The following is a 6,000-nucleotide window of genomic DNA, read 5'->3' as shown; positions in this document are numbered from 1 at the left end:
TGGGGACTGGGTGAGCTTTGGAAGGGGAAGCACCTCTCTAGTCCAGTAATCAGCACCTGGACTTAAGAGGGACTTGGGATACTAGGGTTCTTAGCCTGTTCTGTTTTGTTTTGTTTCATTGTTGTCATTGTTGTTGTTGTTGTTGTCTGATAGACACACACACAAAAAAAAAAAAGCAGGGTAGAAGAGACCACCAAAGCTTCCTACAATGCAGTGGGAGCCAGACTGGAATCTGGGTTATGCACATGGCAAAGTAGTGCACTATCCAAGTGAGCTGTTTCAATAGCCCAGATTCACATAATAAATGAACTCCCGGATGAAGTCCGAGCTGTGGGGCAGCTTGTGGTGCACCTGGTTAAGTGCACATGTTACAGTGCGCAATGTCCTGGGTTCAGGCCCCTGGTCCCCACCTTCAGAGGGAAAGCTTCACAAGTGAAGTAAAGCAGCAGGTGTCTCTCTGTCTCTTTCCATCTCTTTCTGCCTCCCTTCTCAATTTCTCTCTGTCTCTATCCAATAATAATAATAGTAGTAATAATTTCCAAGCTGATGGCCCAGGGACAACACTTTGAGGATAGGGAGTCGGGCGGTAGCACAGCGGGTTGAGCGCATGTGGCGCAAAGCACAAGGACCTGCGTAAGGATCCCTGTTCTAGCCCCTGGCTCCCCACCTGCAGGGGAGTCACTTCACAAGCGGTGAAGCAGGTCTGCAGGTGTCTGTCTTTCTCTCCCCCTCTCTGTCTTCCCCTCTTCTCTCCATTTCTCTCTATCCTGTCTAACAAAGACACCAATAACTACAACAATTAAAAAAAACACACACACACTTTGAGGATCAAACATTGTAGAAGTGGCAAGAAGGCCCAAGAAGCCTTAGTGCCATCACAAAAGATTATCCCCAGTCCCAAGTCCAAAGACAACTCCACTTCTTGAGGTTTCTGGGAGCATTGCTTACTTTGGAATTAAAGTTAACTTTAAAAAAGGTGGGTCGGGCAATAGCACAGCAGGTTAAGTGCATATGGCACAAAGTGCAAGGACTGGCATAAAGGTCCCAGTTCGAGCCCCCATGTCTCCCCCTGCAGGGAGAGTCTCTTCACAGGCAGTGAAGCAGGTCTGCAGGTGTCTTTCTCTCCTCCTCTCTGTCTTCCCTCCTCTCTCGATTTCTCTCTGTCCTATCCAGCAATGGCAACTGCAATGACAACAGTAATAATAACGACAACAAGGGTAACAACAAGAGCAACAAAGTGGGAAAAATGGCCTCCAGGAGCAGTGGATTCATAGTGCAGGCACCGAGCCCCAGCAATAACCCTGGAGGTAAAAATAAATAAATAAATAAATAAATAAATAAAGCACAAGGTACCTAGTAAAGTGCACACATTATTAACCACAAGGACCTGGGTTCAAGCCCCTGCTCCCTACCTGCAGGGGGGGACACTTCACAAGTGGTTAAGCAGGTCTGCAGGTGTCATTCTCTCTCTTTCTCTCTCTATATATCCATATCCATATCCATATCCATATCCATATACTCCTCATCTCTCAATTTCTTTCTGTCCTATCAAATAAAAACAGAAGGGGAAAAAAAGGGGAAATGGCCACTGGCAGTAGTAGATTCATAGTGCTGACACAACCCCAACTAACCCAAATGGCAATTTAAAAAAAAAGTGTACATAATGACCATTTTAAAATACGAGCTTCATCTATGGTGGTTATCATTGGGAGGTGGAAGGGCAGGGACACAGAACTACAGAACTTTGGTGGTGGGTACAGGATGGAACTATAGCCTATAATCTTACAATCTTCTATCCCAGTACTAATTTATTTTTATATACATGAAACATAATAAGGCATGAGCTTGATGGTTTCAAATTGAAACATGTTGATGATTGCATAGTCAGTGCATTTACCAAAACCACTGAAATGTCTACTTTCAGACAGTTTCATTTTGGATGATGCAAATTTGCAAATTATCTCTTAATAAACTTGTTTCTTTTTCATATGTCACACCCCACTGGCCAAATTTGAGATTATATGAGCTTTAATAAAAATAAAAATGTCAGCCCTTGTTACTGGTTGAAATGTATTGAATATACAAACACCCAGGCATGCAGAATGATCTAAGAAGCAGCCCCTTGCTCCTTCGCTTGTAATTACCTTTCAGGAAAATCAAACATTGGGGCTGGGTGGTGGTGCACCGGTTAACCGCACATTGTAATGCACAAGAACCTGAGTTCAAGCCCCCAGTCCCTACCTGCAGGGGAAAGCTTTGCAAGCAGTGAAACAGTGTTACAAGTATCTCTCTCTGTCCCTCTCTACCTCCCCCAATTTCTGGCTGTCTCTATGCACTAAACAAAAAAATTTTTTTTTAATTTTTAAAAAAAGAAAGAAAAGGAAATCAAACATCACCAGAAGTAAAGCTGAGGAGGTGAGAAAAATGGGGAAAGGAGAGGGGGGAGAAAGCCAACTAATAATGTTTAAGAATGACAAATTAGAAAGAAAGAAAAAGGAGAGCCGGGCAGTAGTGCAGCGGGTTAAGCGCAAAGACCGGCATCGAACCCCCGCTCCCCACCTGCAGGGGAGTCGCTTCACAAGCGGTGAGTCAGGTCTGCAGGTGTCTATCTTTCTCTTACCCTCTCTGTCTTCCCCTCCTCTCTCCATTTCTCTCTGTCCTATCCAATAACGATGACATCAGTAACAACAATAATAATAATAACTACAACAATAAGAAAAAAAAAAGCCTCACCTTGTAACCCCCTGACAGAATTGGCTCAATCAGGGGCATAAAATATAGCTGGAAGAGGACCTTCTTTGCCATGCACACAACCCAGGTTTGAGCCCACCCACCACTATACCAGGCAAAGCTTCAATGCTGTGATATTCCTAGAGTGGTGAAGTCTTGGCGATGACAAGAATAATTTCAGATGCTACTACGATTCCATCCTAACCACCCTGGGCAGATAACCTTGCCAATATGTCCTAGAACCGCACCTCTCCAGAGCCCTACCCGACTAGGGAAAGACAGAAACAGGCCAGGGGAATGGATCAACCAGTCTATGTTCATATCCAGTGGAGAAGTAATCACAGAAGCCAGAACTCCTTCCTTCTGCACTCCATAAAGAATTTTGGTTCATACTCCCAGAGAGGGGAATCTCTCTGGATGCTAGTTCCACCAGGACCTGGAACATTTGTGACAAGGAACCTTTGTTTTTATACCATCATTGAGTGGGAAGAGAATCTGGAAAACACCTGAGGAAGTCAGGCACTGTTTCTCTTATCTGAAAAGGAAGAGAGAAAAGGAAGAACACAAGAATGGAAGTTGTAATAGGCATAGGTGTGGCTTAGAAAGAAGTGAAAACAAGACCTTAGAAGTGAATAACTGGGCACAAAAAGTATATATATTCAACCCACATCTATGACCTTGGAAGACTATGACGGTTACCAGTAGTGGGGGGGGGGGTGGTGTGTGTGTGACACCAGGGCAGCACAACACAGAACTTTGGTGGCAGGAGTAGTGTGTAATTATATCTCTATTATCCTATAATCTTGGAAACCATTAAGCCACTAATAAAAAATAATAAAGTCAAAAACATTAAAAATCAAAATAATAAAAATTGACTCCTTCAGTAACAACTATTTGATAAAGTGAGATTGGGAACTAGCTACCGTGAAACAAAACCTCATGTCCTGTCGGGTCGTACTCATCAGACAGACAGACCCCAGAAGACTCCCATTTTTCTGGTGGGGTGTCATATGGCGCAGCTGCTTCAGAAGACATTCTGGCTGTCTTTCCAATGATTCAATGACAGAGTTCACACAGGACCCAGCAACACCACCTCTGGTCACCTGCAGTATAGAAAGAGGAAGTCCCTGCTTTGTTCCTTCCTTGCCATGTGAGTTGCATTTTGCTCATTGGCCATTGGAACTGACAAGCCCACTTGTAAAGTTGTCATGAAAAGAAGGTAGATTCTTGATGCAGGCACTCAGTAGTCACTTTAACATAAAACCCCAAATGTTAGGAATTCTACTTGGGCAGATAGCTAACTGAACCTAGGCAGAGTCAAGACTTTTATTTGCCAGAGAAAGCAAAGTATTCTGTTATCTCTAGGAACATTAAATGTGACCAGGCAAGGAAATATATATCTAAAAGGATAATTATAACTTCACTTTCTGAAATGTTCTCTAATCCTTTGCACTAATCCTGACCTTCTTCTAAGAGTCAGTCAGTGTGAACTGGTCCATCTTCCTTCCTTGGGAGTGACAGAACAACTACTCTAGGAGATGGTACATTTGTAACAGCTGGCAAGTCTGGGAGTGGGGTGAGGGGAACAATTGCCTATTGAGCCTATTAAGAGATGAATAACTAAAGTTCAAACCCTCCATATACAGAGGGATATCCTTCAGCCATAGAGAGTAGTGGGGCATTGACTTGCTAAAGTGTGGATGAAACTTGACAATATCTTGCTAAGAAGATACATAGAGTCATTTGAATCCACTAGTATGGAAAGTCCAGAGTAGGGAAATTCATAGCAATAGAAAGAGAAGTGGTGAGAGTCGGGCGGTAGCGCAGCGGATTAAATGCATGTGACACGAAGCACAAGGATCGGCGTAAGGATCCTGGTTCGAGCCCCCGGCTCCCCACCAGCAGGGGAATCACTTCACAGGTGGTGAAGCAGGTCTGCAGGTGTCTATCTTTCTCTCCCCTTCTCTGTTTTCCCCTCCTCTCTCCATTTCTCTCTGTCCTTTCCAACAATGACGACATCAATAACAACAGCAATAATAACTACAATAATAAAAAACAAGGGCAACAAAATGGAATAAATAAGTAAATATTTTTTAAAAAGAAAGAGAAGTGGTTATCATGGGCTGGGAGGTTGGGGACAGATAGGGGTGGGAAGTGACTACTGAGTGAGCATGAGATCTCCTTGGGGAGTGATGTGAATTTTTTCAGATAGAGACAAAAGAGTCAGAGAAAGAGATAACAGAGAGAGACCACAGTACCTTGTTTTAATGTGGTAGGGGCCAAGTTTGAATCTAGGTGGTGTGCATGGCACAGCAGTACACTCTCCTAGCAAGCTGTTTCACCAGCCCGAGGTGAATGTTTTAGAACTAAAATGAGATGGGGGTTGTAAACTTCTGTGAATATATGAAATACATATGAAATATATATATATATATATATATATATGAATATATATATTAAATGGGTGTCTTCGTATGGTCCGTGAGTTAAAATTCAGTAAAGCTGATTTTTAAATGCTTGCTTATTTGTTTGTTTATTTATTTATTTATTTGAGGGGAGGGAGAGAAGCAGAGCATCACTCTGGCACAGGCAACACCAGGGATCAAACTCAAGACTTTATGCTTTAGACTCCACTGCTCTGGGGGCTGGGTGGTGGTGCACTGGGTTGAGTGCACACTTTACAGTGCACAAGGATCCAGGTTTGAGCCCCTACACCCCTCCTGCAGGAGAGAAGCTTTACTAGCAGTGAAGCAGATCTGCAGATGTCTCTCTTTTGCTCTCCCTATATATCTTCCTCTTCCCCTCTGAATTTCTCTATGTCCTAATAAAAAAGAAAGGGGAAAAATGGCCACCAGGAGAGGTGGATTCATCATACAGGCACCAAACCCCAGCAATAACCCTGGTGGCAATAAAAAAAAAAAAGGAGGAGAAGAAGAAGAAATAAAATAATAATCTGTTTTACCAATTGCTCCACCTACCAAGTCTCAAAAGCTGCCTTAAAGAGAGAGAAGGAGAGAAAAGGGGAGGTAAAGAGAGAGAGAAGTTTCTCTGGTGCTGGGTGGTGGTGCACCTGGTCAAGCACATGTGTTACAATGTGCAAGGACCCGGGTTCAAGCTCCCAGTCCCCACCTGCAAGAGGAAAGATTCATGAGTCATAAAGCAGTGCTGCAGGTGCCTCTCTCCCTATGTATCCCCCTCCCTCTCGATTTCTGGCTGTCTCTATTAAATAAATAAAGATAATAAAAGGTTATTTTTAAGAGAGAGAAGAAC

The sequence above is a fragment of the Erinaceus europaeus genome, chromosome 1 (assembly GCF_950295315.1).
Source record: "Erinaceus europaeus chromosome 1, mEriEur2.1, whole genome shotgun sequence".
NCBI classification, from domain to species: domain Eukaryota; kingdom Metazoa; phylum Chordata; class Mammalia; order Eulipotyphla; family Erinaceidae; genus Erinaceus; species Erinaceus europaeus.
This window is presented reverse-complemented; position numbering follows the sequence as displayed.